Source organism: Salvelinus fontinalis, chromosome 4, assembly GCF_029448725.1.
Source record: "Salvelinus fontinalis isolate EN_2023a chromosome 4, ASM2944872v1, whole genome shotgun sequence".
In the NCBI taxonomy this organism is placed as follows: domain Eukaryota; kingdom Metazoa; phylum Chordata; class Actinopteri; order Salmoniformes; family Salmonidae; genus Salvelinus; species Salvelinus fontinalis.
The window spans coordinates 67,928,083-67,954,212 of record NC_074668.1 but is presented as its reverse complement, the minus strand read 5'-3'; the positions used below and the strand labels follow the sequence as shown (position 1 = coordinate 67,954,212).

General features: G+C 44.8%; 1 pseudogene; it reads right to left on the bottom strand.

Annotated features, from left to right (window-relative positions):
• LOC129852918 (centrosome-associated protein CEP250-like) overlaps positions 1-26,130 on the bottom strand; it is a 179,088-nt pseudogene that overhangs the window by 116,494 nt on the left and 36,464 nt on the right.

Here is a 26,130-nt window from a genome sequence, read left to right as displayed (position 1 = left end):
CTGTAGATTAGACCAATGTAGGTTTCATTATGCTGATGAAGCAATTGCATACTCTGTCAATAGTGTTTAAAATGCGATTAAAAGTGGTTAGATGAGGTTAACATTTTGATTTACTAGTTCTATTTGATCTTGACCAGAAGTGGACAAGTGTTTCCCAACAGAATAGGCCAGTCCTGAACTAGACCTGTCTGGGTGGTAATAGTTCCCCAGCTCTACCTGGTCAGTGAGCTGCTTCACCCTGCTCTCCAGCTGGTGGAGCTCCTGCAGCTGTGTCAGCTTGTCCTGGTCCTGGTGCAGCTCTGTGATGGTGTCCTACAGCTCCTGGGCCTGGGCTTCACGCTCCTCCACCTGATACAAGATAAACACAGGCCTGATTTGATATTGGTTTACCTCCTTCCTTTCCTCCTTCTTTCCTTCCATCCATCCAGCTTTCCTTGAGGTAATCAACAATTTCACACAGTAGGTTAGGTGAAAACAAGGATTCCACTACTATTTTTGCCAATCAAGTCATGTCAGAACATGTCAGATATATGATTATTTCAAGGAGGGAAGGAAAGAAACGGATGCATTTACATATTATTGGAAGTCTGCTGCACTAAACTAAAACACAAAGCCTATTGAAAGTCCCCAGAAGCAACTGAACATCAAAGTCGTCTATCACAGTAAAACACAAAGTACAATACAGTTTGCACTCACATGTCGAACTATCAAGAGAGGCACATCTCAGAGGAGATGTGTCAATTTCAGGTACAAGATTACATTTTTGTGACAGAAGATACAGTACATATCAATTTCCCAGAAAAGCTCCACTGCTGCTTGTTGCTGGGTTAGTTTTGAATCCATTTCCCATAGCCAAATTAGCCTCTGCTATTGAGAGTCACAGTGTAGACGAAAGCAAGGCCAGTCACCCAGAAGCAAATGTGTCACAATTCAATAGGCTTTGGAAGATGAAACTGTACATCACAGTACAATAGCTGACCTCAAGACAATACATGCATCAAATCCTGCTATACACCATGCTTACTATACAATACAACTGACAGTGTTGAGAACTTCAAGATGTAAGAAAGGAAACATTTTAATTCATGAAGAACAACTTCTAATTTCATAAACTCAATTAACCCAAGTTACCCAACAGACAGATTTGTAATCAAACAATGTTACACAAATAAAATGCATGTCCTGTTCTTTATTACCAGCCAATTGACACTGCATGGTAAGTGTCAGTGAATATAATTAAGATGTCATTTTCCCTGGATGTCCCAATTATATACCCCTCAGTTGCTTATCAAATGGATGTCAGGAGTTTTATTTCATGTAAATTCACCAAGATACTGGTTGGAAGAAATATTTTGAAATCAACGGGCAGTTTTTTTAGACAGTCCAAAAGCAAGTACAGGACTATATCAGATAAATTATATGTTGTATGTTGAGTATGTTGAGTCCATTTCAAGGCTATACTACTACAGATGAAAAACATGATGTGTATAGTGTTTGTCCCATATTTCATCAAAGCATTTGCTCTCTACAAATGTAGTCGAAGGAACAGTATTAAAAATCTGTTGTTAAGAGAACAAGAGGAATCTCTCCCTCCTCAGAGGAGAGTAAAAGCTACTCTGGTAGACAGAGTGGTGGGAGGATACATGGTAAATGCGTGGACCCAGGCACTGCTGGACAGCAACGGTGAGAGCTCTCTACAACTGTCACACCACTCTGTGTACATCCAAATTAATCATCCTTAAAAAATACAAAATAAAATGGTTTTATGGCTAACATCAAAGCAACACATTTCTGTCCTGTTTCCACACGAAAAATGCATTTCGTTCTGTATACGCGCAGCATACCATCTTGGTAATCCCCATGTCCTAAAAGTTTGCTATCGCACCAAATATGAAAAGTAAAAGCAAACAAGAATAAGCTATCTTTTGGTGCAGGTTACTGCAAGAGAATGCACACTACAAGGTTATCATCTTTTAGTTCACTGGAAATTTGTATCACAGAAAAAATATGTGGCAACTACCAAATGCACAGTGTCTAAATGTGATGGAAAGTCCAGGAGTTCTTTTCTTCAAAATCAGAATTAGGCAAGAAGTTATGCATCAGGGACATTTTAGCCTAATGCTTGGCATGATGATAAACATTCATTCATGACATGTCCATCTCACCAGTTTTCTAAGGTTTGCTTTCTATAATGCCAGCAGTGCCATTTAATTCCCATTTCCAAAAAGAGGTTTTAAAAGAGACTTTATTATAGACCTCCACCACCTATCCTCCTACAGCCCATTACAATTCAGATCACTCCCCTCTAAAAGCTGAACCACCTCACATCTCCCTGGGTGGTTCTGATTTGATGCTGGGGTTTTAAAGGCACACTAATATTAATGGTACTGTCAGCAGTTTAATGAACTGGCCACACAGCTCACTGGGCTGATGCTTTGACAGATAATTCACACCGTTTTATTCCCGCCTCCTAGCAATATTACAGGGGCAGCTTTACCTCGCCTGACATCTATGTGAGGTCTTACCTGCCAGGGCTAAACTGGGAAGATATTTGAAGAATTCAGTTCCATGGAAATGTGGGTGTACAAACCCCTCTCTCACACACGCATTCAATGTACATTTTGTATAATAACTACATTATGTACCCTGATTGATATGAACAAGGTTACCAAAGGTTAAAGGTTATTTCTTATAAGCACAGAGTCATACACACAACCATGTCCATGCACAGATATTAGAAATCCATTCAACTGGCATGGGACTGACCGAGAGAATACAGAGGAAAACATTGAGCTAGTAGTAAGAGACAGGAAGAGATAGAGGAGATGGAGAGGAGGAGAGGAGATCGTGAGGAGGAGAGGAGATGGGGAGGAAGAGAGGAGATGGGGAGGAGTAGGAGAGAAGATGGGGAGGAGCAGGAGAGGAGATGGGGAGGAGAGGAGATCGTGAGGAGGAGAGGAGATGGGGAAAAGTAGGAGAGAAGATGGGGAAGAGGAGAAGAGATGGGGAGGAGGAGAGATGTGGAGGAGGAGGAGAGGATATAGGGAGGAGGAGGAGAGGATATAGGGAGGAGGAGGAGAGGAGATGGGGAGGAGGAGGAGAGGAGATGGGGAGGAGAGGAGATCGTGAGGAAGAGAGGAGATGGGGAGGAGTAGGAGAGAAGATGGGGAGGAGTAGGAGAGAAGATGGGGAGGAGGAGAAGAGATGGGGAGGAGAGGAGATGGGGAGGAGCAGGAGAGGAGATGGGGAGGAGAGGAGATTGTGAGGAGGAGAGGAGGTTGGGAGGAGATAGGGATGAAGAGAGGAGATGGGGAGGAGGAGAGAAAATGGGGAGGAGGAGAAGAGATGGCGAGGAGGAGAGGAGGGGGAGGAGTAGGAGAGAAGATGGGGAGGAGGAGAGGAGATGTGGAGGAGGAGAGGATATAGGGAGGAGGAGGAGAGGAGAGGAGATGGGGAGGAGGAGAGGAGATGGGGAGGAGAGGAGATAGAGAGGAGAGGAGATGGGGAGGAAGAGAAATGATGGGGAGAAGGAGGAGAGGAGGACAGGAGATGACAGGGAGGAGAAGAAGAGATAGGGAGAAGTAGAAGAGATAGGGAGAAGGAGGAGCGGAGATGGAGAGGAGACGGGAGGAGAAATGATGGGGAGAAGGAGGAGAGGAGGAGGAGATGGGGAGGAGGAGAGGAGATAGGGAGGAGGAGAGGAGAAAAGGAAATTGGGAGGAAGAGAGGAGATGGGAGGAGATGAGATTGGGAGGAGAGAAGATGGGGAGGAGGAGAAGAGATGGGGAGGAGGAGGTGATGGGGAGGAGGAGGAGAGAAGGTGGGGAGGAGGAGATGGGGAGGAGGAGGAGAGGAGATGGGGAGGAGAGGAGATGGGGAGGAAGAGAAATTATGGGGAGAAGGAGGAGAGGAGGACAGGAGATGGGGTGAAGAAGAGATAGGGAGGAGTAGAAGAGATAGGGAGAAGGAGGAGAGGAGATGGAGAGGAGACGGGAGGAGAAATGATGGGGAGAAGGAGGAGAGGAGGAGGAGATGGGGAGGAGGAGAGGAGATAGGGAGGAGGAGAGGAGAAAAGGAAATTGGGAGGAAGAGAGGAGATGGGAGGAGATGAGATTGGGAGGAGAGAAGATGGGGAGGAGGAGAAGAGATGGGGAGGAGGAGGTGATGGGGAGGAGGAGGAGAGAAGGTGGGGAGGAGGAGAGGAGATGGGGAGGAGGAGGAGAGGAGATGGGGAGGAGAGGAGATGGGGAGGAAGAGAAATTATGGGGAGAAGGAGGAGAGGAGGACAGGAGATGGGGTGAAGAAGAGATAGGGAGGAGTAGAAGAGATAGGGAGAAGGAGGAGAGGAGATGGAGAGGAGAATGGGAGGAGGAGAAATGATGGGGAGAAGGAGGAGAGGAGGAGGAGGAGATGGGGAGGAGGAGGAGAGGAGATGGGAGGAGGAGGAGAGGAGATTGGGAAGAGGAGAGGAGATAATGAAATTGGGAAGAGGAGAGGAGATGGGAGGAGAGGAGATTGGGAGGAGGAGAAGAGATGGGGAGGAGATGGGGAGGAGGAGGAGAGAAGATGGGGATGAGGAGAGGAGATGGGGAGGAGGAGAAATGATGAGGAGGAGAGGAGAAATTATGAGGAGGAGAGGAGGGGAGGGGAGGAGATGGGGAGAAGGAGAAATGATGAGGAGGAGATAGGGGGAGGGGAGAGGAGGAGGAGATGGAGAGGTGAGTGATAGATGAGAGGAGTAGACATAGGCTGGGCCTGTCTGCCTTGTCTGTCTGTCTGGATATGTGGCCTGGGGCAGTTCATGCGGAGAGCTAGGGTGCTGCTGACGCTGCAGGGTATCGTCTGGGCCTGGCTGACGTGTGTGTGTGTGTGTGTGTGTGCGTGCGTGCGTGCGTGCGTGCGTGTGTGTGCACACTCGTGCCTTTCCAGGAAGCCTCTGCTTAACTGGTCTGAATGAACAGTGAATCAGGGGTTCTCTGTAGAGGACAGTCCTTCCAGTGTCTTCTTCACACAGGTGCTTTGAACCCAGCAGTGTTGCCTCTCCCAACCCCATCTGACGCTCACTCCTCTACCTGCCCTCTGCCAGGGGGTGCCTTTCAACCCATTTATTTGTTCACATTGGACCGTTGCATCAAGGCATTGTTGTTGCCTCTACCACCTCTGGAGCTCAGTTGGTAGAGCATGGAGCTTGCAACGCCAAAATGGTGGGTTGGATTCCCAGAACCACCCATATGTAAAATGTCTGCACGCATGACTAAGTCGCTTTGGATAAAAGCATCTGCTAAATGGCATATGTTATTACATTACCACCTGTACTAATACTAACCCTCTACACCTACACAGGGTCAGCCCAGTCCAGCAGGTTTCCACTGCATAATGGACATGTGTAAAATCTGTGTGGTTTTAAAGGGGCTGTAACACACTCCTCATTATCTTGAGTTTGACCCAATGCTACCAACACCAGGCCTGGCCAGGAGACCAGTGTAATTTTGGTATTCTTCTTCCTGAATCTGAGCATTAGGGGTCTCTTTGATCTCTCACCGCTGTGACAAAGCTGCAGCACCAGGGCTCCTAAATGATCCTCTCACAGCTTAGCCAGCATGCACCAACATCAAGTAGGGCAGGGAGAATACGCAGATAACCGCAATACGTTTTTAAAAGAGACAAGCATAAAGTGTTCTCAATGTAATTAACCAAAATAAGCTAGAGGCAGGCAGGGGCTCAAAAGCATAAAGAAAAAGATTAACGCCAGCGTTTCGTAGATTACTCTTAAAAATGAGTATTTCACACGATAAACGCTGTACATTTCATCTGGTAATTTCCGTTAAAGGTTATTTGTTATCTTCAGGCGCCCAGAAACGACTCCTATTGTCTTGATCTTTAGAGGTTTCAGATCCCTTCATTAACATGCTAATTGCGACCTGGTCCACAGAAAGATATTAAAGAGTGAGGCATGTGGAGAGGCTCTTTGTCCTGTCAGGGCCCTGGGACTTCTCTCTGCTCGCTCACTGCCTGATAAAAATAGGATGATATTAGTTCTTGAGACTCTCCTTCAACGAGGTGGAGGGAGTCCATGGTGAGCTCTGCCAAATTAGAGGAGCCTTGTGTGTGAGGGCGCAGCTGCTACCCTCCCTGCCTTACACAGCCCAACACAAACAAGGCCAGTCCCCAACCTGCTCTGTAATGCCATTATTCAGGGAAGGTGAGCTTCATAATAAGTCTCCCCACCACTACACACGTACGTACACACACGCATCTCCAACAAGCTACATCTACAGTACGTTCTAAATAACTACTGATTTACTTAACTACTAGTATGCAGACCAGAGTGCTTAGACCCAAACTGACTTGCTCAGGGAACTGCTAGAGAAGATATTCTGATTAACAGACACATAAGAGATGTGAATGACTGCCACCGTATACAGCTCCCCAAGTGGCTTCCACCCAATCTTCCCAGAATGCACATTGTAAGCATTTTGGCTTAATGTCAATGAGCCATATCTGTCTGCCTGCCACCACCACAGCACCATACACACATCATCACCATGACCCCCCACCAGATAAATACCAGAGGTCACTCTTCTCATTCAGCAAGAAATCTAAATGATAATGACTCCTTATTAAAAATGATATTTGGAAGTGCACATAGGCTACATCAAAAGGTGCTGACACGGAGGGGCTGGGAGGGTGGCGGGGGGGACGGGGGCGATGGGGCTCACTGATAACCCACATCAAAGCACAGGCCGGGGGGGAGGGGGGGCAGAGACTGTGTCTGGGTACTGAGGCTGTTGCAGATGAGGTACCAAAATAAATCTAGCGCAACATTTACCAATTGCAATTTGGATAATGCTTTCACATTGAGATGCTCCATGTTATTTGCGTCCCCAAAAAATAGGATATGCACTCTGATGTTGGGAGGACGGTCTAAATTAAGCCAGAGTAGATGAGATTCAGTAGCTTGGGGAAATTATAAATGATAGCCCATGTAAAAAATAAAAAAATAAACAGTTGAAAAAGACCAAAATAAAGGAAATCATGGTACAAAACCTCCAGTGGAGGGCTAATGAATGTCCAACCCAAATGTGCACTTCAGCAAACAATCAGGCGTGGTGGATTAGCTGAAATTGGGCAGACTATAGGACACCTCCATTCCAGCATAGCACAGTCAACCTTTTAACGGCATGCTGTTAGGTGATATCTTTCCGACCGTCTGCCTCTTCAGAGCTCTCCACCGTTTAAAACCATTCCCAGCAAACCCTTTTCACACACAGCCATTACAGCGCTTTAGGTGGGCCTGGCTGGCTGGATCCCACTGCCATGAGAGAGGACTATTCAGGCAGGGAAGAGAAGAGTAGAGCAGAGCCCATCTACTGTTTGCTTAGTGAGAGTGCCAGGTTGTCAGCCCAGTGAAGAGTGCTTTAGAGCCATACTAACTGAAGTTCAACCATTGGGCTGCTGCTGAAGAGGTTTCAGTGTGGGGTTGAAACAGAACCAGGCCTGTGTCCAGACAGAGTCAAACACAGAGTGACGATGGGTTTACGATAAGCTCCATCTACCTCTAGGTGGACTGACTGGTCAGTGGCTCAGTTCTGACCTGCTGCTCTGCCTACAGTACCTATACTCCCTCCCCAGGGTCACCTTCTCTGTCCTGGTCAGTGGCTCAGTTCTGACCTGCTGCTCTGCCTACAGTACCTATACTCCCTCCCCAGGGTCACCTTCTCTGTCCTGGTCAGTGGCTCAGTTCTGACCTGCTGCTCTGCCTACAGTACCTATACTCCCTCCCCAGGGTCACCTTCTCTATCCTGATCAGTGGCACCTCACACGGCCCATCTCCCCCTCACAGAGGAAGTCAGTCAGAAAATAGGTCTGACCGACCTGATCGACCGCTTCCCCTGGGCTGGCCACCCGCCTGCCTCAGCCTGGCCTGTCACAACACTGAAACCACCAGCCAGCCGCACATGCTCAGTCACAATGAAATCCCAGTCTGCCCGGGCGTCCTGCCTGCCTGCCTCTCAGTGACATCGACACATGGCCGAGCCCTGAAGCTCTCTCCCTGGATCCTCACAACTAATGGAGGATGGATGAGCCAATCTATTATTTACATCAATCACTCAGTCAATCCAACCAACCAACTATAGGGACCTCGGCCATCTGTCTCCATATAAAGTACTAGTCCTACAGATATCTGGATCATAACACTTGACGATGTGCCAAAATGTAATGAAAGTAAATAAAAATGCATTGATTAGGACCGAAACCAAATGAACAATCCAATAAGGATAATCTAATTAGTAATACCTTACCAAGGTTACAGACGAGTTACTAAAATTAATTTAAGTGAATTATGTATTTGTGATGACAAACAGGTATTTCCCCTATGGTAGACAGTAGGCCAGGTCTTCAGTATGGAATCAGCCCAGATCCGTTGCCTATATGTATATACAGAGAGATTAGGCAGCGTGAATGCTGACGTCTGACCTTCATACATCAACAGGGGCGGAGAATCTGCTTGAGACTGCACTTGACCACCACACAGTCTTTTATTATACACCGCAATCAATACATTCTCCAATTACAAAGCATTATAATTATATTACACTTTAATAATAGAGATTTCCTCCACTTAAGGATTCTACTGTATTATAAACTCAGCACAACACCAAAATGTTCTGATGTATTATATAAGAAAGGGGGGAAAATGGCACACTTCCTACAGGTTTCATTTCATTAGTTATTCTATGAATTTCCGATTAGGATAGAAGGGGAGAGAAAGACAAAGCTTTTGAAGTCTTTTTCATCATGCTCTAAGATAGGCCATAACTGTTCAAATATTCCTCATATTCCTCCTCTCTTCCTAAGAGTGAGTCAGAGGCATTTTTGTTTTAGAACAGGCGTTATCACGGAGAGAGGAACATGGGAAACACGCTGAGGGTTCAAATACCCACCACCATCCAGAGCATTCCATTAAGAGAAAACGGAAACCAGAAATAATGAGAGCCTCTTCCTGTCTTCTCTTCCCCCTGCCCTGTGCACCTGGATGGAAAGTAAGACGGAAAGAGAGCAGGAAGGAAGAGGCCTCCTCAACCTCGCTCACACCAACACACTTCTTATTCCACCCTCTGCCTTTCTTTAACTCTCTCTAAGGCCCCAAACTCCCCACCACTACCCCCCTCTCTCGCCCAGTCCTGCCCTCCCCAAGACTAGGGAATTTCAATCCTATTTCACATCCTAGAACAAAACAGTCCACTCCTGATTATTAATGCATTTCAAAGCAGACATCATCATTTTTTCAGGGTGTTTACTTTTAAAAAATATACTGAAACTCTTTATGGTCGTCCCGGGGGTCCGGGCTCTCCTCTTCTCTTATGATCTTATTAGCATTGTATCTCCCACTGCCTACTGGGGAAAAGACATTGCTATGTACTCTCTGTCTGTTTCTCTGACCTCTCGCTGGATGGAATTCATTTAGCCTTTCCCTCTTTCTTTACCTTGATTTGGCTGGAAAAGGGCAGTGAGCGGCTACTGTCTGATACAGCTATTAAACATAAACACCATTAAATAAAAATTTGCTGTGAAAAGGGAGGTGAAACGAGTGAGAGGAAATAGGGGGCCTAAAAGATAAATGATCAAGCAGTTATAATGTGCTTGAAAAGTGATTCAACCTGCATATTCAACCTGTTTATCTACTCTGATCTGGCCCACTCCACCAATCTTTCAAATGTTTTTACATATTCAACCATTATAGAGAACAACCCTTGCCACTGTACATTTATCATGTATCCTGTTGCCTAGTCCCCTTACCCCTATACTTATGCTCTGATATCTGATTGGTAAAATTAAAATGACTCGGTAACTAGGCCTCAAAACATCTCAGTTATTATGAAGGAAACACAATAATGGCGCTCAGAGTAGACTATGGTACATCAATCTGAACTGTTAATACGGCTCCTCGTTCACAGAGAGCAACAACAGCACATTATGAAGGTACGCTTATGTATTAATTAGTAAGAAGGCATCATGAGAGAGAATGAGAATTAAAAAGAGAGAAAGAAGGAAGGACAGAGAGGGGATATATTGCACTATGTGCAGGGCCGGGGCTTGATGAGGTAGTACAGCTGAATGATATACAGTGGCGGCCACGGGGCGAGAGCTCTCCATTAGTTACGGGGTCCCTGTTATGCTCTGGCTCCAGTACATTATTTTCAAATGCATCAGTCAGCGTAGTGCAGCACAGATAAATTCTAAGGCCTCAGATCTGTAATGCATACCCTCACCGCTGCTATATTACGCTGCAGGTTAGGAGGGCAGGGAGAGGGGGGGGGTGTCATTTATTTTTCACTGCGGCCAGTATTCCTCCCATTAGCTTCAAACGTGAGATAAGTTATGGCCTTTAACGAGCGCCTTTAGCCGCCAGAGCACGCTGCACACAAGGCGATGGCCAGGGGGAGCGGGATGGAGAGGCGGGGGGGGGGGGGGGGGGGGGATTGGCATGCGGCAGGGCCCAGATGACCCACCATGGTGCCCTCCTGTCCTTGTTGAGGTCACAACACAATACACACCCACACCGGATGAATAATTTAAACTATTATTCGCACAAACGGACGTACACACAAACATCTCAAGGTTGTCCACCTCCACCTCCACATAAACATAACTTGCAATTTGACCGGCCAGCATATATCTGCATATCAAAACAGGATGCTGTCAGAGACAATGAATGGTAGTCTGTAGTGAGAGACTAATAATAACCCAAAAGGTCTATACAGCTTCAGTAAAGCCCTGTTAAAAGAAGACCCAGTGAATAGGAGTTCACCCGGAGGAAGCAACCCAGCGTATCTCTCATTCACATTGCTCTTTGAAGCAGTGCACGAGGACTCGGCCCATCTCAACCACTCGAAGATATTTACCTCTGCCAATCAAATGTCAAGGCAGGCTGTAGTGTAGTCCTGCTGACCTTTTAAACGGCTCTGGGATGACTTCTTGTGTTGTATAGAGCAGTGGGCTGCGTGGGGGAGGGGTCGGCCTGGTGAGCTGGAGTGGGCCGGCGGTTCAGGAACCTGACAGATGGAATCAGAGCGCTGAGAGCTCCCGCGTACTGCAGCTCCCTGCTCGTCTCTCCAGTAGACATAAGCAGTTACACAGAGAAATGTACAAATGTGTGTGTGCATTAATTTACTGTTACTGATAATTCTCTGAACTTTCTCCAAAAGGGCAGTTTCTCACTAGTTCTAGCCACAGCCGAGCATATTACACGGTATGTGTACTTGTTGGTATGTGTGTTGTACGGTTGAAGAATCTCACAACACAGAATGTGTTACCTCATTCTGGTCCAATAACCACTTAGAGACTGATGACATAGTGCTCAGATCCAGAAGTTCAATTAGTTGAGCTAATCCCATTTGTCTCTGAACGGAGGGGGTTGTAGTAAAAAGACAGATCTATAAAGATTCCTCTGAATTCTGCCTTTTCTCTTTTCCATTAAAAGGAGCAGTCTGGAGTTGAAGCAGCGAATCCCTCAGCATACATCTTAGTGTAAATGATTGACAAGTCGTGACTAATTTGCCTTGCACTTTTAAGCCCTCCTCTTAGTTTGGGTGGGAGCGTTTGTAAGTATGTACAATCAATAGCCTCTCTAAAGCCTTGCAATCGTCTGCCGCCTTCCGTCTAAACTCTGAGCCCAGTCAATCTATCACATGCCAATTAAGACTTTTATCCAAATTACCAGGACCCTTTTGCAAATTCTATAACAAACACCATCATGGTCTAATCACTAGAAGTTATGCAATATGAAGATAATTTATATGAATATTTCTCTGCCTTGTCTAATCGCATAAAACAGGCTCATGTATCATCTAACTGAAGTCTATTCGATACATTGTACAATGGAAATAATGCATGGGTGGCTTGTAACCTTCTCAGAACATTATATTGACATTATGTTCAGAGAATGTACTCAACATAATACAGTGCCTTCAGAAAGTATTCATACCCCTTGACTTATTCCACATGTTGTTGTGTTACAAAATATGCAACACTAAACAAAACAACAAACACGACAAATGCATAGTCCTGAAAGGTGACACAAACACTAAACCGGAAACAACCACCCACAAACACAGGTGGGAACAGGCTACCTAAATATGATTCTCAATCAGAGACAATGATAGACAGCTGCCTCTGATTGAGAACCATATCAGGCCAAACACACAGAAATACAACACAAGGACAACATAGAACACCAGACATAGAATGCCCACCCAAACTCACGCCCTGACCAACCAAAACAGAGACATAAAAAGGATCTCTAAGGTCAGGATGTGACAATTTAGCTGTTTTTTCACCCATCTACAGACAATACCACATAATGACAAAGTGAAAACATGTTTTTAGAAATGTTTCTAAATGTATTGAAAATGAAATACAGAAATATCTATTTTACATAAGCAATCACACCCCTGTGTCACACCCTGATCTGTTTCACCTTTCTTTGTGATTGTCCCCACACCCCTCCAGGTGTCGCCCATCTTCCCCATTATCTCCTGTGAATTTATACCTGTGTTCTCTGTTTGTCTGTTGCCAGTTTTCAACCAGCGTTTTTGTTCTTAGCTCATGCTTTTCCAAGTCTCTCTTTTTTTCGCCCTCCTTGTTTTTACCCTTGCCTGTCCTGACTCTGAACCCGCCTGCCTGCCTGCCGTCCGGTACCGTTGCCCCACCTCTGGTTTACTGACCCCTGCCTGCCTTGATCTGTCTATTGTCTGCCACTGTTGGATTATTAAACCATTGTTAATTCGACGTGTCTCCATCTGGGTCTTACCTTCATACCTGATACCCTGAGTCGAAACTTTGTAAAAGCACCTTTGACAGCGATTACAGCAGTGAGTCTTTCTGGTAAGAGCTTTCCACACCTGGATTGTGCAACATCTGCCTATTAATCTTTTCAAAATTCTTCAAGCTCTGTCAAATTGGTTATTGACCATTGGTAGACAACCATTTTCAGGTCTTGCCGTTTTCAAGTAGATTTAAGATTTAAGTCAAAACTGTAACTTGGCCCATCAGGAACATTCACGGTCGTCTTGGTAAGCCACTACATTGTAGATTTGGCAATTTTAGGTTACTGTCCTGCTGAAAGGTGACTTAATCTCCCAGCGTCTGGTGGAAAACAGTTTGGTTTTCCACTAGGATTTTGCTGTGCTCCATTCCATGTATTTTTTTATCCTGAAAAACTCTCCAGTCTTTAATGATTACCAGCATACCCATAACATGATACAGCCACCACTATGCTTGAAAATATGCAGAGTGGTACTCAGTAATGTGTTGTATTGAATTTGAACTTGTATATGTGGGGTACAGAGGTGAGGTAGTCATTCAAAAATAATGTTAAACGCTATTATTGAACAGAGAGTGAGTCCATGCAACTTATGTGACTTGTTATGCACATTTTTACTCCTGAACTTATTTATGCTTGCCATAACAAAGGGGTAAACAACTTTTTGACTCAAGATGTTTCAGATTTTCATTTTTTTTTTATAAATGTTTTTAAATTTCAAACAACATAATTCCACTTTGACATTATGGGGTATTGTGTGTAGGCCAGTGAGGAAAAAATAAAAATGTAATCAATTTTAAATTCAGATGGTGGCCTAGTTATTGCATAGGTCCTCTCATGACATGGCCATAGGGGTGGGAGTTAGGACAGAGGTGGGGGAGGGGTAAATTACCAGACCAGGTGAAGCGGACTAACCCTAACCACCCCCCCACCCCCCTCCTCCCACACCACCCTCTGTCACCCTAGCTGCCCGCAGGCTAAATGAGAGAACATGGCCATTCTGGGCACAAGCGTCATGTTGCCTCATCTCTCACCACATCATATGCCAGCTCTGTTTACCACACAAAAACACACCAGGCCTTTAACGCCAATGAATTATGGAGGAAGTACAAGACACTCTTAATTACTCAGTGTGAATAATTCAACTTTCTGCTTACACTACTTTAGTGGGGATTGCATGCAATAGTTAACATAACAGAGTGCCGGGCACCCCCAGGGATGGTGTGTGTTTCAGGCCCACACTCATTAGAGATGTGCGTGTGTGGGTATCCAACCACTCTACTCAGGTAGGTGGTGCATGCAAAATGCAGCCAGTGGACGTGTTCACCCCCTGGCACTTTTTGTCTCCGGTTCGTCAAGCGTGAGAGTGTGGGTGGTCTGGGATATGAGAGGGGTCCAATGCAGTCAAGGATAAGACCCAAACACACACACACACACACACACACACACACACACACACACACACACACACACACACACACACACACACACACACACACACACAATGAGAGATGGGGTACATCTATGTCAAATTTGGTGGAAAATATCATTGGCCTTTCTTCGGTCAATCTGACTGCATGAATAGTGGGCCTTAACTCTGTCTCCATAATACACAACTAGTAGGAGTCAGTAGTCTACCTCTCCTTGCAGTAATGGCCAGTTCCTCTGTTTTATCAAACAGTGAATGGAGCTGAAGGTAGGTGCAGCATACTTACTTTAACCTGGGCTTCCTGCTGAGATGCTGAAGTATAGCATCCTGGGTAGGCAGGTGTGTCTGCACATCCTTGTAACGGTCTGCCATTTCTCCACTGTAAATACAAATTCTAGTTGAAAAACACTTAAAATAAAGTAGATCTGTAAAAAGTTGTTTATGCAATCAGAATCAGGAGTGTAGCTACAAACAATTTCACCCTCAGTTAGCATATCATATGCTAGCAATAAACCTACACAGCGCAGACAAAATCTGATTATCAATCAGCATTTATAGTCAAAATCTTTGGGGATCCTATAGTCCCTTACGGAGTGACATTCACTGCGGCCACATGGGTCATACTGGGGTACGGATGTAAACATCCCACAAAATCTGCCGTTGGCGCCCATTCAAATTAGCCCCAAAGTTGACTTGTTAAATCTTGTTCATTCCCTTAAATTAAATACCATGTTTTCTCATTAGCTGAGAATGTTGTTTGAAATGTCTGATAAAATATACTTTAGTGATATCATTATCAATCTACTGCATACCCCTTAAAAATATGCATTTCCATGTTCAGTGTGTGCTGTTAGCATGATAGCACTCATTACAACAAACAGGTAGAATAGCTAACATAGCTAGACATTTCTTGCATTCACTGGCTGAAGTTGAAGTAACTTTTGAATGTAATGGAGTTGACTGGTGAATATGACAAGAATACAGTGCCTTCAGAAAGTATTCATACCCCATGACTTATTCCATATTTTGTCATGTTACAGCCTGAACTCAAAATGGATTCAGTGTATTTGTTTCTCACCCATCTACACACAATACCCCACAATGACAAAGTGAAAATATATTTTTAGAAATGTTTGCTAATTTATTGATTACAGCTGTGAGTCTTTTGGGTTAAGTCCCTAAGAGCGTTGCACACCTGGGGCCTCATTTATCAATCATTTGTAGGCACAAATCTGTACGTAAACCATGCGTGGAATCATTTCCATGCAAAGTGTGAGATTTATCAATATGAACGTTTGCTTGAGAGTGTGCGTAAATGTACAGCCATGACTATGCGTACGCACAGTGGCAAATTCTGTAATAAGTGAACTGTTGTCAAGCGTAACATAGTGAATGGGGAAAATATACTGCATGTTCATTTCTTTACATTCTGACATTAATAATGAAATAATTGTTCTATTTCATTGTATTTCAATTGTGAATGCATGCAACATATCTTGACAGGCTATAGGCCTATCACACAGTTGAAGTCATTAAAACTCGTTTTTCAACCACTCCACAAATTTCTTGTTAACAAACTATAGTTTTGGCAAGTCGGTTAGGACATCTACTTTGTGCATGACACAAGTAATTCTTCCAACAATTGTTTACAGACAGATTATTTCACTTATAATTCACTGTATCACAATTCCAGTGGGTCAGAAGTTTACATAGACTAAGTTGAATGTGCCTTTAAACAGCTTGGAAAATTCCAGAAAATGATTTAGAAGCTTCTGATAGGCTAATTAACATCATTTGAGTCAATTGGAGGTGTACCTGTGGATGTATTTCAAGGCCTACCTTCAAACTCAGTGCCTCTTTGCTTGACATCATGGGAAAATCAAAAGAAATCAGCCAAGACCTCAGAAAAAAAGTTGTAGATCTCCACGTCTTGTTCATCCTTGGGAGCAATTTCCTGAAGGTACCACGTTCATCTGTACAAACAATAGTACGCAAGTATAAACACCATGGGACCACGCAGCCGTCATACCGCTTAGGAAGGAGAGGCGTTCTGTCTCCTAGAGATGAACATACTTTGGTGCAAAAAGTGCAAATCAATCCCAAAACAACAGCAAAGGACCTTGTGAAGATGCTGGAGGAAACCGGTACAAAAGTATCTATATCCACAGTAAAACGAGTCCTATATCGACATAACCTGAAAGGCCGCTCAGAAAGGAAGAAGCCACTGCTCCAAAACCGCCATAAAAAAGCCAGACTACGGTTTGCAACTGCACATGGGGACAAAGATCGTACTTTTTGGAGAAATGTCCTCTGGTCTGATGAAACAAAATAGAACTGTTTGGCCATAATGACCATCATTATGTTTGGAGGACAAAGGGGGAGGCTTGCAAGCCAAAGAACACCATCCCAACCGTGAAGCACAGGGGTGGCAGCATCATGTTGTGGGGGTGCTTTGCTGCAGAAGGGACTAGTGCAATTCACAAAATAGATGGCATCATGAGGAGGGGATTTATGTGGATATATTGAAGCAACATCTCAAGACATCAGCCAGGAAGTTAAAGCCTGGTCGCAAATGGGTCTTCCAAATGAACAATGACCCCAAGTATACTTCCAAAGTTGTGGCAAAATGGCTTAAGGACAACAAAGTCAATGTATTGGAGTGGTCATCACAAAGCCCTGACCTCAATCTTATGGAAAATTTGTGGGCAGAACTGAAAAAGCGTGTGCGAGCAAGGAGGCCTACAAACCTGACTCAGTTACACCAACTCTGTCAGGAGAAATGGGCCAAAATTCACCCAACTTATTGTGGGAAGCTTGTGGAAGGCTACCCAAAACATTTGACCCACGTTGAACAATTTAAAGGCAATGGGTTTTTTCAGCGGGTTTTTTCAGCGGGAGCTTGCCAATCGGCATCTCAGATCCCTTGATGGTCTTCAGTCCGGGACTCGCTGTAAGGGTCCCCGCTCCAGAGGCACCACCAAAGCGGGTATTGACTGTGGTGGAGTGGGGTCCACGTCCCGCACCCGAGCCACCGCCGTGATAAGGCCCACCCGGACCCTCCCCTTCTGTGTCAGGTTTTGCGGCCGGAGTCCGCACCTTTGGGGGAGGGGGTACTGTCACGCCCTGGCCTTAGTTATCTTTGTTTTCTTTATTATTTTAGTTAGGTCAGGGTGTGACATGGGGGATGTATGTGTTTTGTATTGTCTAGGGGTTTTGTATGTTTATGGGGCAGTGGAGTGGACCTAATCTAAAAATGGTTTAGAAACAGAAACATTTGTTAAATTGAGTGTTCTACCTGAATTATGGGCCCTGACAACTGACGAGATTCAGATAGACGTTGAAAAGGTATTGGATAGTTTTAGAGAAAAACTGACTTTGAGATTATAAAAAATATCAATCATGATAACATGGGGTGATAAACGCCAATGGAAAACTCAATACAAAAACTGTTTTCCCATGCCTGTAAATAATAAGTATCCTTAAACCTTGAAAAACCAGATGGAACTTTGCTAGCTTCCTGGCTAAGAGGAAGGGTTAAGAGGACTGTAGAGTGAAACCAGGGATGCATAGTACAGCCAACACTCTCTAACCTCATCCATTCACAGCAGCAGGCCCTACTACAGAGCTGAATGAGGTGGGGTGGGATATTCACTCTGGGCTTTTGTTCACCATGTTAACCGGGGACCTGTAGGAATCCTTTACCCAGCCTCGCCAAAACATGCCACAGTGCCCTTATCAAGTACAATGACTAAGAGTGTCTGACTGGCTGCTTCAAATGAAAAATGGAACTCGCCATGGCCTCGGATCCTATCAGCATATCAACCTCCAACATCAAGCATCCGGGTGGCTGGAAGAATGATGACCGGGTATTGTCGTTTTACAGTGATGGTTTATACATACACATGTATATAAATATAAAGTCAACTCATAAAGTTTGTGTGCAGAAGAGAGAGGGAGAGAGAAAGAGAAAGGGAGAGAGAGAGAGGGAGAGTGGTGGGGAAGGAGAGAGAACGAGAACACATCAGTCAGGAATAAGACACATGATGAGTGGGCCGGCCTCAAAAAGGTAAACATATCAATCATGTGTGATAAGTGTGGGCTTTATCAGGGCTGGGCAAGGCCAGACTAAAGAGTCCCTGTGAAGCCCATGGTGGAATACAGGAACACATGGCTGCTGTTCCACAGGCCTCCACACAGTGCTGCTCAGGTTAATGGTAGTCTGGCTGGTTCCTAGCCAGGCATTTATATTAACTCTATAAACCAGGCTAGGACCACTGAAACACAACGTACCCATGGACATGGAACGGATCTGGATGATCCCACCATGATACAACAGCAAAGACTATTGTATTCCCCATCAAAGAGTCCTATACAGCAGATGAGAGTGGTGGTTGTTTACCAGGAATGGAGGAAGGGAAATTATATCATTAGAGAGAGAGAGTGCAGCCTGGCTGTCTTTGTGCCATGTGCTTTCACTTGGACTGCCTCCATCATTCATGGATGGGCCCATTTGTGTCTGTGTGATTTCAGGTGCTGTTACTCAGTGCGCTAAAACCTTCATGCCGCTAGAGCAAGATTGCCACTTTTATGAGAGAACATGTTGTGTTGAAATAAACGCTCGGCCTCTGATACGTACCTCAGTGTCAAAGGGCGCAATGAATGTGAAGGGGCTTTTCAATAGGGCAGCAATCTAGACGCATTTCCCATTCATACGCCTCCATTAAAAGAGATCCACACTGGAGTGTCTCTTCCAACAGCGTCTACATTTTCCCTTCAATCACCCAGCGCCTGTCTCTTTTCTCCATTTCTTGAGACAGGTTTATCCTTGTTGAACACTCACCATGCAACACTTGACATTACATATCTATTATGGAATAACTATAAGGGAATAGCCTATGTAATTACATTGTACCAGGTATGTGAGTACATGCGTTTTATAATAGAACCAATGTTACTTCTGTTTTCCAAGAAATACAAAATGGTGATTGCTAAAATGGAAGGCTAATTCCACCCTACAAAGGGTTCAGTAAGTCAACCACTTATTCACAATCACAGGGGAAATGTATTATGGCGTATTCTTAAGGAAACAACATTGAAGGAAAGTTCAGCAACAAGACAGTCATAGGAAGAGCAGAAAGGAGATTGAGAATGTGACAGGGAGAAGAACATTCTGTTTATGTCTGCTGAGAGACTGAGCTCTTACACAATGAAATATACACTGGCTATACCAAACATTAGAAATAACTTCCTAATATTGAGTTGCACCCCCCCCCCCCCTCTCTTGCCCTCAGAACAGCCTCAATTCGTCGGGGCATTGCTCTACAAGTTGTCAAAAGCATTCCACAGGGATTCCCCCAGTTGTGTCAAGTTGGCTGGATGTCCTTTGAGTGGTGGACCATTCTTGATACACACAGGAAACTTTTGAGTGTGAAAAACCCAGCAGCATTGCAGTTCTTGACACAAACCGGTGCACCTGGCTCCTACTACCATACCCTGTTCAAAGGCACTTAAATATTTTGACTTGCCCATTCACCCTCTGAATGCCACACAATCCATGTCTCAAGGCGAAAAAATCCTTTAACCTGTCTCCTCCCCTTCATCTACACTGACTGAAGTGGATTTAACAAGTGACATCAATAAGGAATCATAGCTTTCACCTGGATTCATCTGATCAGTCTATGTCATGCACTTACACAGTATTAAGCTCTTGAAACTCATGTATGTCTCCAACACAGAGTTCAAACATTCATCAGACACCTTAACAAAGAGCATCACCAGCCTGAACACCCACTTGTGGCCAAGACACTCATTATTGTTCTATTCACATAACTAGAGGCCAAAGATAAAATGCTGACTGACTGGGGGGATCGAATAACATGGCTTCTATACTGAAGAGAAATCTAATTAACTCAACAAATGAACTGATGGTATAACACTCTATTGAGCCCATCTGAAGTGCTCAATGGCTCTACTCATCTTACGAGGAGCTATATTCATATATTTATTAGCATGTTCATTTAAACTGCCGCTACTGCAGTAGTACAGACACTGAGCCCCGCTAACGAAACACTAATTACAAACTCTTGCATAGTCAACACTATGAAAGAGGTATTGAGAGTAACATATAAATGTCATCCTGCTTAAATGCTTAAATGAGTCACCAGAAGAGGAAATGTATGTGTCTGTGTACTGGCAAAGTGCTCATAGACACATCCATATCACAAGGAAAACATAAGCCATCGTGGTAAAAAATGCTTTGGTAATTTATTTTTTCTAACACACCTCTTTGATACAACATTGTGCACGTAAGTATCTTGAAAACATGATGAACACCACTGAATCATTCACAGTTAATTAGGCCTACTCCTTTTTGGAATTGTGGGAGTCTACATGTTGTATACATTGATATGCTGCATCACAATACTGCTAGTTAGGATACTGTGATATTTTCTCCTACATTGTTCGGGATAGAATTACAGCTGAAAACTATTTCAGGGTTTCAGCAGGAAGTGTCTATTCAACTAGCCAAAGTAAACATATGCTGTTTGTATTATACAGTTACTAGGGTTTAGGATTTTATTTGTATACTTATTATTTTTATTTTATTTAACCAGGAAGGGCTCATTGAGATTTGAAATCTCTTTTTCAAGAGCGTCCTGGCCAAGGTAGGCAGCACCAAGTCATTATACAATTACAGACAGACTACATGAAAAACTACAGGCAGTAAAAAACCATAGAATTCACAGGAGTATCACAAAATCCTAAAACAGCAAATGAAAAACATTGACAGGTCAGGGAATCAACCTCACAATCCTTCATCGATGATTAAAAAACACCAATCGGGACAAGTTCTGTTGCAAAAGCAGCAGCTACTCTTCCCGGAGTCCACACAAAACACGAAACATGACATAATACAGAACATTAATAGACAACAGCTCAAGGACAGAACAACATACATTTTATTATACTTGCAAGCACAAAACCTAAGCAAACTGCAATCCTTCATTATTTTGGGTCTCGTTGGTCCGTTCGTGCATTGTTATTTGTATCAAGTGTGCTTATGAAATAGTTGAGAAACTTGGTGATCAAGACCTCCAAACACACAGTTTGAATCTAAAGCAAAGGTGGGCCTATTTCCGAAACAAAGTATCCTTTTGAAAGCCCAATGTCATGTCTTTCCGTTTCTGTCTCTCTCCCATTTCCCTTTAAATGCCGTTTTCTTTGCTTTCCCAAATGCCCTGAGTTTTTTATTTCAGTCTGTGGATATATACAAGTGGCAATGGCAGGCCGCTCAGCTGTCCTGTACAGACCTCCAACAGAACTTCAAACCAAAGTTAAATCAGATTTTAAATTGCTTTTCTTTGGCTTTTTCAGAGAATGAAATGACATTCTATTCCTGTTTGATGAGAGCACAAGAAGTGTGGAGGTATTTTCAGGGCTTTAAATCTCCTTTCCCACTTATGCCAGAATAGCTCCTCACTTCAGTTTATCACACAAATAAAAACACGAGCAACAATTTCACTGACAGGGGCCAGGTGAAACTAATGTGCCACATAAAACAATGAGCAATGTGACTCTGTCACAGATTTTTTTTTAAACAGGGCAACTAAACTGTGAATTAACAATTGCTGGTCTCGTTAGAGAAAATGAGTGGGAAATGGATTTTAAAAATACAGACCTAGTTATATTTGACATTGCTAATTTAGCCAATGACTACTACTCTGAGTTTGTATTGTCAATTATAGTCTCAATTGCACTTTGCGATTTAACTTCATGAACACTTGGGAAATGTAATGAAAAAAACAAACACTGCAAATTCCATTTGTTATACATTGCTCTTGATGACCTGCAGCTGATATTCAAAACATGTGCGTTGGTGTGAATATTCAACATTTCATCGAGAAGCTCATTATCATGCATGTGAATAATGAAAGGTCTGAGCGGCATAATTAAACCAGCAGTTAAGCGCTAATTCCTGATATAATTGCGATTGCAAAAAAACACACATACGTACACACAGAAAATCTTTCCAATTACACTGCGCCAATATACACAAAACAAAACGAATGTGAATCAGAAACGACAATTGAGAGCAGCGATGAATTAAATGGATACGGATAATGATCACGGCGCTCTAATTAACAGTGGCTGTAGCAGGTTCCGAAGGCTGTAAGTACAGTATAGCCTAGCGAGTGACAGTCCAAGCCCGAGCCATGGTCACACACAGCACGGATAAGGAGAAGCAAAGCCAATATTCCCACGGAAGAGTCTTCTGTCCTTCCCATACTGAGATCTGTTCACTGCAATAGAGAATCCTGCACAGCCTGGAGTCAAGGTGACACACCCTGTGTGAGTGTGTATTTGAGCTGTATACCAGAAAGCCATCACACACTCACAGACATACACACACAGACACACAGACACAGAGACACAGAGACACACACTCACAGACAGACACAGAGACACAGACACACACACACACACACTGTGGTGCCCGCACCATCTCTGAACTGTAAAATGCTTAGCTGCTACCAGGAAAGCAGAGAGGAGTAGGTAGCAGATGCCCCTGGGCTCAGTGGGAGGCGGGCACACTGGTCCTGTGTGTGACGGGGGGTTCTGTCCTGGCACACATACACACAGCCTCCCCAGCCGCCATCCATTCATTCATCCGTGTGTGGGACACATACAAAGAGAGGAAAAGCCACCAAGTCGCCAGCAAGAAGACGAGGACAGAAAAAGATAAAGGGGGAAAAAAAAGAGTTCTGGAGGCCCTGAGGAGGAATGTCTTTCTCAAAAACAGCGCAAACGTCCAAAGTTTGTCTCTCTCCGCCCAACTCCACACTACACTGTAATGCAGAAATGGGCGTGTTTTTCTCCATCGCATGTCGTCTGTGGCTTTCTGTCTCTTCAACAATGTGGTATTGTCACTTCAGACATTAGCCACAGATCAAGCATGCAAAACAGGCCGGTGATTACAATAACCCGGGGTGAGGAAAAAAAACTGAGACAGAAGCCTGAGGAGGAAAAGGCTCAAATAAAACAAAACTGTTGGGTTCGGATCAGACAACATGGATGCCTCCGGGTTTTCTCCTAGTTCTGGTCCAGGTTGTAGCAGCGCTGAGGTGAGGAGAACTTGGCTGGGCTGGGTTGACATGTTGCAGCCTCGGGTACTGGAGGCTGTGTGGAGGGGAGCCCACACACATGCCTTCAGATGCAGCCTCTGTCACCCTCTTCTCTCCTCTCCTCTCCATCCCGGCAGACGCTGTTCTGCCTTCTTCAGACTGACTCCTGAGGAAACCCTCCAGATGAGGATTAGCTACCAGCTCCCGTGACAGGCAGAAATCTCAACTCCAAAAGCAGGCATCAAAGAAAAGCCAGAAGAGGCAGGACCATACTCTCGCAAAAACAAAACAAAAGTAAAAAAGCACAGGGGCTCCCCATCACCCGGCCCGGCATTAGTGTCCCTTAATTTATTATAGAAAATGTGCTTCTGCTACTGTTCCTTTGTAAAGGGGGTTTATGTGCCCCTCTCACCATGTCTTCCATCACAGCAACCCTCCCCTTCCCTTCCTTAGCCTGCCTCCTTATCCCCCATCAGTCTGCCAGACAAGTTGTTTCCCACCCAGCCATGGTACACACAGCCACCAACCCTTTTGTGAGAATAGAGTGCTTGTTTGTATGGGTATGGTGTGTGTGAGACTGTGTGTGTCTGTGCCAGTCTGGAGAGGAGGGGAGAAGAGAGGGTGTAGAACAAAAATTATCCTCTTTGTAAGTTATGGGAACACTGAGACAGATGCAGGCACTCATAAATTATACGCTTAATTTGCATATTCCTGGCGTAAGACATTATGCAAATAACAGAGCATTTGCATAATGGATTCCTCTTGTTGCCTCAGTTGCCTCATGCTCCTTTTTATTTAATAATGGGGAAAAAACGAAAGGGTGTGAAAGAGGAGAGAATAGCGTGTTTCAGCCCCGCAGAGTGGTGTGCCAGCGCCCGTCTCACCATCCTATCGCAGCCTCCCCAAAACGCCAGCGCCAGACGGAGCCACTGCGAGGGATCTCGCCGCCCCACCAAAAGACAGAACAGGGAAAAGAGTCAACACTAAGAACATCAGCAATTAAACAGCTTACGACCAGACCCATATCAAATCTAAACACAGGCTGGGAGAGAGAGGGAAATTATAGATTACAGCTAGCCTGTATCCTGAGGCACCTGGTAACCTGGCTGTGTGTGTGTGTGTGTGTGTGTGTGTGTGTGTGTGTGTGTGTGTGTGTGTGTGTGTGTGTGTGTGTGTGTGTGTGTGTGTGTGTGTGTGTGTGTGTGTGTGTGTGTGTGTGTGTGTGTGTGTGTGTGTGTGTGTGTGTGTGTGTGTGTGTCTGAGTCTTAATGAGTCTGTTCTACCTTGACTATTAATGCGAGCAGCAGGCTGGCTAATTAACGGCACTTGGCAGACCCCTTTCAGAGGGAGGGGGGCATATTATTTAATAATTAAAACCTGCTCTGTCGCTCGTTTTTAACCTCATCAGCTCCGTTCGGATCGACCAGAAAAAATAAAAGACAGAAAAGAGTGTGGCCAAGATAATTACCTAATCAAATATGGCAGACATAGCTAATTCAGGCTAATTCTCAGCGAGGCTCCCCGAAACCGCTAATGACAAGAGAGAAAAGATAATTACCGCAAGATACATAAGGAGCGCTATTAGAAAAATTACCAATTTATTTACAACTTTGATTCGTCATCCATTTAATCCTCGAAGTTCCTTAAAAAAAATGGGAAAAAGCTGAACAGATGGTCATATGAAAGAGTGGAAAGGCAAGACAGGACAGGAGAGTTGGTATCTGCTGGTGTGAAAGTGTGTTTAGTTTAGAGACAGAAAGAGAGACAGGGACGGAGAGGGTGGAGAGAGAGAGGGAGGGTGAAAAAGGGAGGAGAAGGATAGATAGAAAAAGAGGTGGGAGGTGGTTGCAGGAGGACTTTGATTATTTATAACAAAATGCCATTGCAACATCCTGCGGTGGGATCAGACAGCAAAACGTCAACTGCGATCAGCTATAGTCCAATAAGCAGCCTGAGTTCCTTCCCAGCGTACAGTGGGGTAGGGGCACTGCTCACTCACGTCTATAACACTACACTACACCAGAGCTGCTGGCTGCAGGGCTGGCTATCTCTCTGCTCCTCTACTAGCGCCAGCCAACGTGGAGGCTAGCTAGGGCAAGGTAGAGGCACAGGCGGTGCCAGGCAGAAGGGGGCGCGGGCGCAGGGCGCGACACACAGCTAGCCAGCCTATGGGAGATGTAAAGAGCAATTCATCAGCTTTTAGAGTCAATTAACCCGTATGTTAATTAATGTCAAGCCTATAGAACAAAAGGGGGGCTCAGGGGGGTGGGAGGCTAAGAGAGGAGAACGAAGGGAGGGTAAGAGAGGGAGAGACAGAAGAGAGGGGGCGGGCGAGTGAGAGAAACAAGCAGCGAATGCAGATGATGGCAGAGAGAAGCTGGCACAGTGCCATCCATTCAGTGGTAGCGCCAGGGCGGACTCGCGTTCGCTCTCGGGGGTAGGCGGCTAGATGTAGACAGGGAGACAGAAGGACCCCCGCCTGATTTGGCAGCTAGTGCCACGCCAGGGGTGGGACTTTTTTGGGGGGAGGGTGGGTGTTTTACAAATAGTAGAAGTTTGAGTGCGGATACGGATGGGGTTCTGGAGACAAGTCTCAATGTCAAGTCAACGCCACCGCAGAGGAGAAGAGGAGAGCATCTGCTGACCCAGATTACAGAAGAAAGGAGCCTTCTGGCGATGGGAAGAGAAGAGCGGCGCACCTGGAGGAATTTCAGTGGACACCTTGGGGGTTGGTATGGAGAGCTTGGCATAGC